The sequence below is a fragment of the Sphaerodactylus townsendi genome, linkage group LG04, assembly GCF_021028975.2.
Source record: "Sphaerodactylus townsendi isolate TG3544 linkage group LG04, MPM_Stown_v2.3, whole genome shotgun sequence".
Taxonomy (NCBI): domain Eukaryota; kingdom Metazoa; phylum Chordata; class Lepidosauria; order Squamata; family Sphaerodactylidae; genus Sphaerodactylus; species Sphaerodactylus townsendi.
Genome location: NC_059428.1, coordinates 151,659,019 through 151,673,409, shown reverse-complemented (window position 1 = coordinate 151,673,409; position 14,391 = coordinate 151,659,019). Strand labels below are relative to the sequence as shown.

The following is a 14,391-nucleotide window of genomic DNA, read 5'->3' as shown; positions in this document are numbered from 1 at the left end:
GGGTGGGGGGAAGAAGGGCCGAAAATAGTCATATCAGCCGGGAGAAGAAGGCAAAGGGGTTTATATATGTATTTGATACATATATCTATATGAAATCCCTTACAAAGCAAAAGAGATGGCCACCAATTGCAACCAAGGGAAGGCTCTGCTCTCTGCCAACACCCCCCAGCTCCACCACGGGGGACGGCTTGGCAGCGGGATTCAATGGACGGACCTGAATTAGCAAAGGATCAACAAGAAGATGGAGAAATAAAGGGGGGGGGGAGAGAGAAGGGGGGCGATTGCGGAGAATGAATGCGCCAGAGGCACATGGCGCCTGGCACTGAATGGCCGCAGGGAGCGCCCCACTTGGAAAACACCCCCCATATTTTTCCTGGATATTTTTTTTTGCAACCCCCTCCCCCTTGCAAAACAACGAACTCCTTAACCAAGCTTGTGGGGTTTTTTTTAATTTGATTTTTAAAAATTTTTTTGGCATAGCCAGACACATTTCCCAGGGCAAGAGGAACGGCCCAGAGTCAGTGGGATGGGGGCAGGGGAGAAGAGGTTTTTTTTGGGGGGGGCTTTTTAACCCGTCTGATGGAGGAGGGTCCTTTCCCCCCCTCTTCTTTAAAGAAAAGATGTTTGTTGTCTGTGTTCGCACCGGGATCTTCCAAGAAGATGTTAAGTGGGGGTATGTATATAAAGCATCCAGCTGCTTTAAAAAAACCAGATGTTCTCCTGGCTGCAGTGCTGGGACTTTGGCTTGCTCCCCACCCCCCACCCCGCCACCCCGCCACCCCGCCATTCACCGATTGCGTTTCCTTTGGGCACTTAAAGGTAATCCTTCCTATCTGTCTACCCTCCCCCCCTTAATGTTTGCATCCTGATCATATGAGGATGCAACTGCACCCCCTTTTTTGCCTTAGGATGGCAAAGTGAAAGTCTGCATGTTTTTTTTAATATATATATATATATATATTAATGCAAAGCTCCTGTCTCCTCTCCCTCCCTCTTTCTCTCCTAGAGATCTTTACAGTCTGCCTCTTTAACCTTTTTTAAACCTGCATTCTTAGTCTTTTCTTGCAAATGCAGACTGGGTTTGGATCATTGCAAAGTGGTGGGGGGGGGGGGGGAGAGATAAAGAGGCAAGAAGTGAGCCGCAGATTTCTTCCTAGTTTAAACACATTTTTCCCCCTGCAGTCTGATGTAAACAGCAGCTGGAAGCCATCTTGTGTGTAGGGGTGGAGTATTTGGGGGGGCTAAGGGCGAAGAAAAAATGAATTACTTTTGGATCTTGGGGGCTGTTTGAGGCAGATTATTGGAGACGGTTGGACCCCCTTTCCTATCTCTCTGCACCCTTTCAGCCCCAATATTAAAATGTCGCTTGTCGCAGGCTGTCTTCCAGGTTAGTGCAAATGTAAGAATCTCTCACTAGCCATGGAAGTGAAACGCCTACAAGAGGATTCTTGGCTCTCCGGATTGCATGGCTTGCAACAATTTCACAGACATTTTGGGGGGGAGAGGTTGCTTTCGCATGCGCCCCCCCCCTTTTAAAAGGGGTAGCGGCTATAGCCAAATTCATTTTCTCTGCTGTTTGACAGCGGGAGGGGAGAAAAGATGTTTAAACAAGAACAACTCTTTCTCTGTCACATACCGAAAAGTTATTTCCCCCCCTCCCTCTCATCTGTAAGGGTATCTACACCCCACAGCTTTCTATGCTTAGGAACAAGGGGAATACTGCAGGGGTTTTTTGTTTAAAAATAAAGTGCATATTTTTCTCCTTTGGGGAGGGAACACTGTTAACACTGGAATGTTATTTTTTCCCCCCCTCTTTCCATAGAATGGCCTAGTTGAATGGACTGGATTGGGATTTGTAGAAACAACAAAAAAAATGGCATTAAAGCATATTAAAGATTTTCCGTACCCTGATGTTCTTCAGACCCCGCCTTCCCCCATCATGTTTAAGTCGCTTACAGTCTGTTGGGGAGAATTTTGTTCCATGCAGTAGAACTCTGGGGACTCTTTTTAATTCTTATAGGCAAAACAGTAAAGATTCCCTCCCCTGCCCCCAAATCATTTCACAAAGGTACCATCTCAACTTGAGCCAATCTGTCTGCACTGTGCACCCCCCCGCCCCCGCTGAAAATATATACTACCTTTTAAAGAAGGTCTTCCCAGCTCTGCATCCGTCTAGGTCTTGAGGACACCGGAGTAACCCGCTTTCGAAATTTAGTTTTAAGTTTGTTTTTAAATACTCTGTAAACAATAAAAACACCCAAAGATGATAGTTTTGGGGGGCGGGGTAGGGGAAAGTGTTATGTTATCTCCACTGTGAAAGGTGCTTATGACCCCTTTGTTGCCTATACCACAAAACGATAACAAAACTGAAAACAGTTTTACAACAGTGCCCCAGTTCATCAAACTGCTGCAGACTTTCTTTCCCTTTCAAAACCACACACTGCTATGGCGGGGTATGAGCCTCTGTGTTAGGAAAAACCCTCCCCAGTTCTGGTAGGAAGGCCCCTCGCAAAAGTCCCTTTCGTTAATTTCTGGACATCTTCATTTTGTTCTTGTGTCACTTGGGAAGGATCTGTTTTTGAACTCCTTCTTTAGACAATTGAACATTGTAAGGACCCCCCCCCCCCCCATCTCCATTTTGCAGCACTTCTCCTCTGTAAATGGATTTACAGTACAGGAAGGACTAGCCAGCCCCCCCCACCCCCTTTCCATTTTATAATAAACCTTTCATGTAGAAGATCAAAGCTTTCTCTCACTTGTTTCTTGCTTCATAAGGCTGGGAGTTTGAATCAGCCTGTGTGCTGCAAATGCTCCCCCCCCCCCCCACACACACACAGTTCCAATAACATTTTCTTCCACCTCCCCAAAAGTAATCCTATTCATTCGTGCATTGTCCAATGTAACAACCCTGAACTGGTTTTGCTTGGGATATTCATAGATGCCCTTCCCGGTTCTTGTAATGACAGTTTCAATGTTAATCAAGCTAGTGGCTTCCTTGATGAATTATGTGACGGGTTAGGATTTGGGGCTTTCCTATAAAGTCTTGGGGAGGGAGCTGATGAATTATTTGGCTTTTTCTCCATGCCCTGGTTTTACAAACTCTCTGGGATGCTTCAATGGTGCTCCGAGGGAATGCACGTCAGTCTTGTCCCTTTGGCCAGAAACCTAACAGGAGCTAAATATAGCTCATCTTAGAAAGGAGCTGTAAATATTTTTGGGACGGAATAATTTATCTTGCTGTGCATCTGTCAGATTGCACTCACAGACACAAACACACACGCATCTGGATATAAGTTATATCACAGAATATTCTGCAGAAAAATTCTTTTCCTTTACAGAACTGAATGATTTTTAACAATCCTGCTCGTTTTGCAGGCTGGGAAAGAACTGTGGGAGTCCTGCCCCTCCCTCTGCCTAGGCGTTAACTTCATATTTCTCAACAGGGTCTGGAGTCTCTTCCATTCCTTTAATCAAAACTTAGCCAGAAGACTGCGGGAGGGTAAGCTCAGGTGGTATGGAGAGGCAGAATTTGGCTGTTTCCTTTTTCAACCGATCCAACATTTTGGGGTTGGGTGGTACAGCATACCAAAGAGTATCACTTGTATGGAGCATCCCTATACAGAAACTCTGAAACGTGAAAATCCTTTCCTTGGTGCTCCAGGTACCATCCCTTAAAGTTGCCTTCCAGAAAGTGATGGGGAAGGGAGGTGGGAGAGCATGATTTTGGATCCACCAGGCAGGTCATATTCACTCTGTCTAACCTGCTTCAATAGATTGTGGTGGGTTTTCTGGGCTGAGTGGCTGTGGTCTGGTAGATCTTGTTCCTTACATTTCGCCTGCAACAAGATCTACCAAACCACAGCCACACAGCCTGGAAACCCACCACAACCAGTTGAATCCAGCCATGAAAGCCTTCAACAATGCACTGCTTCATAGAATTGTTATGGGGATAAAACAGAGAAGGAAGAATTATGCACGCTGGCCTTTGCTCCTTGGCAGAAGGGCAGGGTAAAGATATAAATAAATACATCTGATGTCTAAGGCATTTACCAAGCTTTGGGGGGAAACCCTCCCTCCTCTGTTACCTGAGCAAGATGTTCCTGTGAGCTTACTCTTTCTAAAAGCCATGTTAACTTTACATGGGTGATGTAGATATACATAGGTGTGGAGGGGAAGGACACAACGCAAAGAAGTTAAAAGGATGGGGTCCGATGTGTTTGCACAGGTATTTTCCTCCTTCCTTATCAGTGTATCAGTGAAGAACCTGCAGAGAATCTTTCCCAAGAAAGAGGGGGTGAGGAGGCCAGGTCCACACTTCATTAGAGAAGGTGTAACGGTTGTACTGTAAGAGTCATTTCCCGAAATATTACATTGGAAGTACCTGACCTAGAAATAATATCCTTAAAAGCACATGCGCACGGGCACATCCTAGAGTAAAATCCTTCTGCAACACATACCCCCCTTTTCTGCAGGTGGGTTGCCTAGTAAAGCTGTCAAAGGGGTCACCAGAAGGATCCATCCTGTCTTGTGGAGTCGGGTGTGCACCCTTTTTGATCACAAAAATGCCATTGTGCAGCTGTGGAGGGGGGCAGGGAGAGTCCCACGTAAAGCTATGCTGCTTTGGGGACTCTGTTAGAGGACTTGGAATATGACTGATCCTGTGTCTCACATGTCTTACACACATTCACACGTGTGCGGCTAATACAGTTGGCACTGGCAGAAAGAAGAAATAACAGCACCTGTGTGTGTAATGACATTATATAGATATGAACGCAAAGCCACTGCTGTGGTCCCTGAATGGGCATCGCCAGGTAACTACTTAATCCACAAAGTCCCTTTGCCACAGGTCATTGTTATTCGCTCTTTCCGTAGAACTGTTTCACCCACAGCTCCTTCCAAGCGATAAGGGCACTCATTATTTGGGGATATTTACCGTTCAGCAAAGCAAACTGCCCAGCTTTCCAAATGCCTATGATTTGAGGATTGTTTGGTGGGGGGTGGGGGGGAGCTTCCTCACATTTTTCAATTAAAGCTTTTCTGGATCAGTGGGATTGGCAGGGTTGTGGGGGGGGGATCCCACCTTTTTAAAAAGCTAGTTCATAATGCTGCATGAAGTGTGTGTGGGGGGGAAGCTGTATGACCCACATGTACAACCACAGAAGCAGAAAAACAACCCTGTACTACTCCCATGTGTCTGTTTTCCAGCACTGAATAAGTGGACTCCACCTGTCTGAGCTTGCTTACTCAGAGAGCGAGCCCTCCAAACGGCTCTTCCTCGTAAGTAAATCCAGATCGGATTGCACAGCAAGCGTGACAAGAGGAGTTCCTATCAACCTTGTCTCCTGCAGCCTTATTGGAAACGTTTGGCTTGCTAGAATCCTGACATCTTTCCCTTCCTATTTCGTAAGCTGGCTGAATTCCAAGGCTGGCTGTGAGATTCTTAACTGAGAGTCTGATAGCTGGACGGAGCAACATCTTGGCAAAATTTGAACATAAATGGCTAGAAGAAGAAGAGTTTGGATTTATATCCCCTCCTTCCTCTCCTGAACGGAGACTCAGGGTCTTATAATCTCCTTTCCCTACCCCCACACCCTGTTTAAAAAAAGTGGGTGGGAGCCCAATAGAGCTCTAGCGAACTGTGACTCGCCCAAGGTCACCCAACTGTGTTTGGAGTCCACAAGCTAATCTAGTTCACCAGATAAGCTTCCCAGTTCAAGTGGCAGAGCAGGGAATCAAACCTGGTTCCCCAGATTAGAGTGCACGTGCTCTTAACCGCCACACCACGCTGGCTCTCAGGGTGCAGAGGCTTGCAGAGGGGTCGCTATCCTTTCCGAAAAAATGCCCCTTTTTGGCCACTATCTAAAAGTTGAATAGCATCACGTTCAAAGACCTGCGCACCCATTCATGATGTCCCCTTACCCCAGCGACGCAACAGTAGATAGACTGTTAACTTACTACTTTCTTCCTTGTCGAGGGCTGTTTGGCTGGCAAGAGGACCCAAGGGCGTGCAGGTAAGCAAAATCTTCGAGCGATTTCTCCCTAGGCTTCAAAGGTCTGGCTTTTCCTCAGAGGCCACCTGCTGTAAGAGAAAGTTGCTTTACTTAGGAGATGACTCCTTGGTTAGCTAGTTTTGGAAGGAGTCTGCAGTAGACAATTAGATCCAAGCCCAGGAGCACTTTTGCTGACAAGGTGAGCCATGCAATGTACTGAAGCCAACCCACCGCCTTCGAAAACCTCTTATCTACATCTTATTTTTAAATATATATTTTCTGCCACTCACCAACCCCTTTCCATCAATAATCGCCTCCCCCAATCAGACAGCATTTCATTCTGAATTAGAATATAAAGTATAGCTGCATCCTTTTGTTTCTTTCTCTCCCTCCCCCCCCCCACACCCACTTGCAAAAAAAAATCTGGTATAGAGTTTGCTTTGAGCTATAAATCCCTGGAGAAGGGTGGAGGCCGTTTAAAAATCTGCAGTCACACTTCCAGAATTAGAGAGTGCCAGCAGAGCATTTTGGATGCATGGGTAATGTGCTGTTGTTTTCTGAGGGCGCAGCAAGAGATATACTTAAGGATAAAGCGTAGATATCTACATTGTTGAAAGTCACAAATATAATCCAGGGGTGGCATTGATTGACCCCCCCTTCCTTGCTTGAACCCACCCTGGTTAATCCTTTTGAAAGAAAAGCCACATTCAAAAACAAGAGTAGATGGGGGGGGGATTTGAATCGATCCCCCCAGGCATTGGTTGATTCGAAAACTCGCAAACAAGTTCAGAAAATGGAAGCAGAGACCCGAAAGCTTCTTGTAAAATATGGACCAGCTGAGTTTTGCTTGAATTGGGAGAGGAACCCTATGGCGGCAACAACCCACGGCTGCCTGTTGACACAAGACATACTGAAGGGTGTCCATTTCTAAAGCATGGGAAAGAGGTGTAGGAAAAAGCTGCCCTTATTGTTTGAAAAATTCCCAAGTAGCAGACAGCTGCTAGAACATGCCAATTGGTAATCTGACATAAGGCACACGGTGGAGCGGGGCGGTGGGGGTGGGGGCTCGGCCAAGCAGCCAGCTTTCAGCACAGCTTACACCTCAAGGCTGTAGGTAGGATAAAACTAGAGAATCTCCCTTTAGATAGCCCCAGTGCTGCTTGAGGAAAAGCAGGATGTGAACAGATAAATAAAGTCACTCGCTGGCTGTCAAAATATCTCCTGCTGCCCAGAGTGACTTGAGCAAAAAGGGGAGGGGGGGTCTGCCCCAAAGACCTTGCTATGTATATTGGGGGGGGGGGGGGGGGGGAGAGGAAACTGACAAAGGGAGGAGAGAAGGGGAAATAAAGGATGCATGGGAGCAAAGAAATCCAAGCTTGTTGGAGACAAGAAGGAGGAGGAGGAGGAGGAGGAGGAGGAGGAGGAGGAGAGTTGGATTTATATCCCCCTTTCTCTCCTGCAAGCAGACTCAAAGAGCTTACAAACTCCTTGCCCTTCCCCCCTCACAACAAACAACCTGTGAGGTGGGTGTGGCTGAGAGAGCTCCAAAGAACTGTGACTAGCCCAAGGTCACCCAGCTGGCGTGTGTTGGAGTGCACAGGCTAATCTGAATTCCCCAGATAAGCCTCCACAGCTCAGGCGGCAGAGCGGGGAATCAAACCCAGCTCCTCCAGATTAGAGTGCACCTGCTCTTAACCATGACGCCACTGCTGGTTGTGGAACACTGCAAGCCGTTCTGGGTGCCCGCTGGCAAAAAAGGGGGACTATAAATTAAGTAAATAAATGTTGCTGCACTACAGTGATCAATTGAAACAGGGTTCTTTTTTTTTCATTTGTGGAGAAAGTAATCCACTTGTGATTGAGCGGCGTAGCAAATGATAGCACCGTGTCCAGGAAGAGAAGGTTGTAGACAGAGCCACTGTCAAATTTATGCTTTCTGGGTGCAGAAGACCTTCTGCCATTTCAGCATACACCCTGAGTGTCCCGTTTTGAAGAAGTGTTCAAAACCTCCTGATTTCAGTTTATTCTTCTTGTAATCAGGCTGTTTTGAGGCTACACAGAAGTTTGGATCCCAGGAAAAGAAAAGCTCCCCCCGCCCCCACATTTGAAGCCTTCTGCATCAATACCCTAAAAATTCCCTCTTGAATCAGCACATGAAGCCCAAGCATGTAGTAACGACATCTAAAGCAAAATCTACTGGTCCAAAAGTAGAACGAATGGCAAGCAGGTAGGAATCTACAAATGAATGGCAATAGCACATGTCGCTTGCGTTTTAAAGATAGGTAATAAAAGAAATGCCCGGCTCCTTCATTCTAAATGGAGAGCCATTTATATGGCAGGGATGAAAATTTTAATCTATTTATGAGCCTGCAAGGTTTAACAGTTAGCCAGCAGAGTAAATTAGGTAGCGTACTGGTTTAAAAAATATATACATTTCGTAAACATACACACTTACACACATGCAAAAAAAACCACCCCAAAATCATGTTTTTAAAGGACCCAGCTGGCTATATAATGATCTACAATTAGTTATCCTTTCTGTTTTGACCTTTTAAGCCAGGATTGATCAATAATTGGGCAAAATGAAACGGGAGAGACGGGAAAAGATGTGTGTTATCTTTAAAATCCCCCTGAGACACTTACTTCCCCAGTTCACGGTACAACATTGTTTTAATGCCCTGGTAGTTAGATTCTGGGTGCAACGTCAGCTTAAAACCTGGTTTGTGAAAAGAATAAAAGGATTCTTTGAGGAGAGAGCCCGTTAGTCAGAACTTTTTCAGGTTCCTTTGTTATCTCTTAACAAATTTATATCTGATGATATGGAGAAGAGATGCACAAAAAACAGCTACAGACTTGCATACAAATATTAAATGTAGATGTGTTTTGAATATCCTATCAATCAGCTAGCTCTGCAGTTAAAACAGAAGGTTTCGTGTTGGCTCCAGTTTTGCAGAATCTGAATGCATTTTAATTTTTTTAAACAGACCCCCCTAATGTAAGCAGCTTGGTGCAGTGGTTAACAGAGGCAGACTCTAATCTAGAGAAGTGGGTTCGATTCCTCGCTCCTCCACACAAGCAGTGGACTCTAGTCTGATGAAACAATGGGGCTGTTTTTCCTCTGCACTTTTTGGTCATATAAATATATACATTTTAGATGTATATATCTAGATGTGTCCAACAGCTTTGGCACTGCATTTGGCCTCCCGACGAGATTCTCCCAGACGAGAATCAGATGGACTTTACTCCTTTGTCAGACCCGCTGGGACCTCCACCCAGAGTGCACATTTTGAGCCACTGGCATTTGGGGGACAGAATTAGGGTCACCAGGTTTAGCTTGGGAAATACTTGAGAGCCTGTAAATAACTGGGTGGAATCTGGGAACAGCAGGATTTGGGACCTCAGCCGGGTCTAACCCCATAGAGTCCACCCTCCAAAGCAGCCATCCAGGGGGAACAAATATGGTTGTGTGGAGATCAACTATAATAGCCAGAGATGTCCAAGTGCCCCTGGAAGTTGGCAACTCCGGGCAGCACTGAAAAAGTGAAAGGCATGCACAGGGCGGGGAAATTTGATTGACTTTCTGTAGCAAGGAATAGTTGAACAGTTCCTCCCAGGTTTCAAATTATAACTCTTATTGTATGACTTTAAAAAAAAAGAATCCAGATTCATTGTGATTTTCCTTATTATTATCCAAGGCCCCTACCTGGTGCTTTATTGGTAGGCAAAGTTTTCCCAGTATTCCTGGCTGTTGATGAGATCTATCCAGGCCACAAGGATTAAATATATATATATATATATATATGAAAATGAGTGTGGGAGGAAAATTACCTGTTGATAAACACAGAAGGGAAGATGAGAACCTCACTGCCTGCTCTCCAATAGGGGAAAAGGTCAGACGTGAAGTCACCAATCAGGGTGTCCTTTGTCCCCTGTGTTTACAAAGAGAGAAAATAAATTGTGCCAACGGTTGTATTTTTGTCAAAGGTTGCTGAGTCAGAGATCCGTAATCCTTGGCAAATAAAAAAATACAACCCTACTTTAGCTTAAAACACACACACACACAGTTGGTTGCTCATTAATTAGAATTTGATTAGTGTGCCTGAGTGTTGATGCCTCATCTCCTAAACTGGTCACTGCCAATCTGTGTATTTGCAAGAGAAAGGGGGGGGGGGGAGATTAACTGAATAAAACTGCAGCTCTTGTGAGTCCAAAGCAGCCACTGAGGAGGACAGCCTGTTGCTTCTCTCTTTGAGTCACAGTTCTGCCCTTGACTCATTTCCATCCGGCAGAAGACCTAGCAAGCAGGCTCTTCCTATGCAGAAAAATGGCTATCAGGGGATCTGAGTTCCAAAGCAGTTGTCTTGGTATTTCTGATTGAGCACTGTGTTCAGGTAGTAGCTAATGCAGCACTTTTCCTATGAGATATTCCCCCCCACCACATCTTCCTCACAACACTGCCATTCAAATTGTGAGCATGGCTAGACTCTACTGTACGACGCAAAGGCTACTTTCTGAAGCTGCCATGTTCTTCAGTGGAACTAATAGTCATCTGAAGATCAGTTGCAATTCTGGGAAACTGTAATTCAGTTGTAATGCAGTTGTAATTCAGGTTGGGCCTGGGCCACGCTTCCAACCAGGGCTGTACTAACCCATGGCTGGGCCCCAAGGCTTTCAGGGACTTCTGCCATCTTTTACACTTTCAGCATGCACCTGGACGCCGACACTTCACTGACATAAAGTCCGCTGGCCTTTTTTCTCATGCTGCACTTTCCCCTTTTCTTCTCCCTTTTGAAATCCTGACTTGTGCTTGTAAATGTGGGCTGTCGCTTGTTCGTTTAAAAAATGTATACATCATAACTTCGTCGGCTCGTGGGGAACTTCGAGCACACATGATCAAGGTCACAGATAGATTATATTGCTCATGGGGGCATAATAAGGGAGGAGGCGGCATGACGTCACTTGACGGCTCTTTGGCCCGCTGTCTTCCCCTTGGCTCAAAACAAACCTCAGCTGAGGGCAAAGTGCTTTTAACCACTGGAGCCCCAGGGTGCTGGTAACAGGGGCTCAGCAAAACAAAATTGACCAAGCCCCGCAGTGGCTTCAGCCTAGTCAGCCTTATGGATAATACAGCCCTGCTTCCAATCAAAGTACAGACCGCCGGCTAGGCCCCTGCAGGGGGACTCTGAAGAAAAGCAGTCCTGCATGCCCGTCCTTTTTGTGAAGCCAAGGAGTATATGTGTGTTTAAGCTCTGCCTCCCATTTTGGGTTTGAAGAAGAAGAAGAGTTTGGATTTGTATCCCACCTTTCTCCTGTAAGGTGGCTTACAAGCTCCTTTCCCTTCCTCTCCCCTCAACAGATACCTTGGGAGGTAGGTGGGGCTGAGAGAGTCCAGAGAGAACTGTGACTAGCCCAAGGTCACCCAGCAGGAATGTAGGAGTGTGGAAACACACCTGGTTCACCAGATAAGCCTCAGCCACTCAGGTGGAGGAGTGGGGAATCAAACCCGGTTCTCCAGATTAGAATCCACCTGCACTTAACTGCTACAACATGTTTGGCACTCACCACCCCCTCTCAAAAAACAAAAGGTGCCCACAAAAAGTTGGAGATCCCTAGATTAGTAGTTTCCAAGACTACCGCTACTCAGCGTTATCGACTTTGAGCAGGGAGGGGAGATACTACAGCTGCCTGAGAAAAAGTGGACTATTGATCAGAGTCCTTTTTCCCTCAAGAGCAAATATTTTCACCATTAAGAGGAGGTGGTGCAATAAAACTAGAATTTGGTTCGCCAACTTGACAGGGAGTAATTTTTCACTGAATAGGGAAATGTAAATATAACCTACCCCCCTACCCCCCACCCCACCCCTGTGCAGAGTCAAAGTTCTTCTGGAGAGTTAGAGAGGATTTTAGAACTACTTTAGAACAAGCAGAAATTCTTCCTCGATTTTGGACTGTTGATGGGACAGACAGGACCTTTCTCTTCCTGAACTACCCGTCACTTAACGTTAAGAACATAATTCTCGGATTGTGCTGTGTTGGAATGTCATAGTTATCTCCCAGGCCAGCCCTGATACTTTTTTCCCCCATCCCCAAAGCCCACAGCAGCTGCAGGTATCTTAACAGCCATTAAAAATTTATTCTTCCCCCTCAGAACACACATGGAAAATATTCGCTTTTACATTTGCCACTTTAAGGGGATACCCTGGCAGGGACATTTGAAGGTGATCCTCCAAAGCTGCGTTTAGAAGATCACAGACCATTAACTCAGCAGGAGACAGCAGGGAAGAAAAGTTTAAAAGTTACCTGTGTGGCTCTGTGCCTTTGCTATGCCCTTCTGAACATTCCTCTCTGTTGATTGGCTGCTCTTAAGACAAGCAGAAGTCTTTCTCTCCCCCCAGGAACTGGAAAATCCAGATTTGCAATACTGGTCCTCCAGCAAGAGGTTTCCTTAATACCCTGAAATATAATGACACAAATTTTTTTTTTGTTGGCCCAAGGTAAAATTCCAGAATATGCACTTGGAAAAAAAAATCAAAGATTTTCAAAATAAATAGTCTTGTCGAATTCTTTGCAAAACAGCAGCTGCCTGTCTTGGGAATGAACTCCCTGAAGTGTTTCTGGTAGCCTCTATCTGGCAAAAAGGTGACTCCTTTTTTAGTGCCTTTTGAAGTGTCTGTTTAGAAGCTGATCTGTGCCTTCCTCCACCCCACATGTTATTTCCAGTTTCGCAGAAGCCATGAAAACATGTACCTTGGAAGGGAGGATGGGTGCTCAACCTTGACAACAGTGAAAACTAGCCTACTAAACAAAAGTCAAATAATCATCTAGCAATTCCAAGTTCCCAGGAGTATCGGATCGAAACATGGACATCCTGCATATTCTCCAGTTACGACAAAATGGTATCTATCAAGGTAGAATTGTAGAATCATGGAATCATAAAGTTGGAAGAGACCCCAAGGGCCATCAAGTCCAACCCCCTGCAATGCAGGAACACACAATCCACACCCATAAAAGAAGTAAGAACAGACATTAAATCCTACACATCATTAAATTGAGAGCAGCCAGCACACAAGGCCAAGTGGCAATAGCCATGTGTGCGTGTAGGTACACAATAATATCAGCCTAAACAGTTATGCAGCTAGGCCCATTGGCTTCCAGTAGGTACGCAGAAGAGCCTGCTATAGCCGAGTCTCTATAAGTCTCCGCCATACAGCCAAAGTAGATAGATCTCAGGCAAGATTTCTTGTACAAATGTATTTCCCGGACTCCACGTTCACTTTCTTCACCATGCCAAGCAACACCGCTTTAAGCACGAGTTTAATTTTCATGGCCGCCAGAGCAATGGTGATTTGCTAGTTAGCACAACTTTGCCCCGGACATCTTCCCTGCGCCCACTGCCAGCATATTTAGCTTCACCTCTCTTACAACCTCACACTCCCATGGACACCTCTCCCCTTCCCCCTTCCGGTGACTGCCTTCCTCCTCCAGCGTGGTGTAATGGTGAAGAGCAGGTGGATTCTAATCTGGAGAACCGGGTTTGATTTCCCACTCCTCCACCTGAGTGGTGGAGGCTTATCTGGTGAACCAGATGCATTTCCCCACTCCTACATTCCTGCTGGTTGACCTTGGGCAAGTCACAGTTCATTCAGAACTCTCTCAGCCCCACCTACCTCCCAAGGGGTCTGTTGTGGGGAGAAGAAGGGAAAGGAGCTTGTAAGCCACCTTGAGTCTCCTTATAGAAGAGAAAGGTTGGGTATAAATCCAAACTCATTATTATTATTATTATTATTATTATTATTATTATTATTATTATTATTATTATTGTGACTTGATCACTTCCCCCTGCCCTACCCACTGTTTCCTGACCCAGATGGGTAACATTTGGACACAGAAAGGCTATTGTTAGTGCTGTCTGCTTGGACAAATGGGAGACTAAGCAGTTTGTGTTGAACAGAACACATCGCCAGCACTGCAGCCTGCAGGGAAAAGGGAGGATTGGGGACTGGGGGAGTGCGCCAAAAGGCGGATCACGCTGTTAACGGCAGGCCGGCCCGTGCCCCACCATCACTGCTCCCCTTCCCTCCACCCTGAGGATGGAAACAATGGGCAAACCACAGGCAAAGAATCTTTTCAGATTTTTTTATGGCTTCAATATTTGTCATTTCTTATGGCGCAATATTGATATACTGATATTAACAGTGAATCATTGCAAAATTTGCTGTCTTTTCTTGAGTTTGAAAACATGATGTTTGGCCCCGGAAATTTTGCTGGTCTTTTAAGGTGCTGCCAGACTCCAATTGTGCTCTTTAGCTAACAGCCCGATCCAGGTGTGTGTATGGGGGGGGATGGGCTTTGGGAGCAGTGGAGGGCCACGCCAATGCATTTGCCCTCTCCACCAGCATAA

At 45.8% G+C, this 14,391-nt stretch overlaps 1 long non-coding RNA gene across 1 annotated transcript; it reads left to right on the top strand.

Moving 5' to 3' along the window:
- Window positions 1-1,911, top strand: LOC125432055. Its single transcript, XR_007244387.1, has 2 exons — window positions 1-819; window positions 1,823-1,911. It is a non-coding gene; the product is annotated as an uncharacterized LOC125432055 (long non-coding RNA).
- Window positions 1,912-14,391: the final 12,480 nt, after the last annotated feature.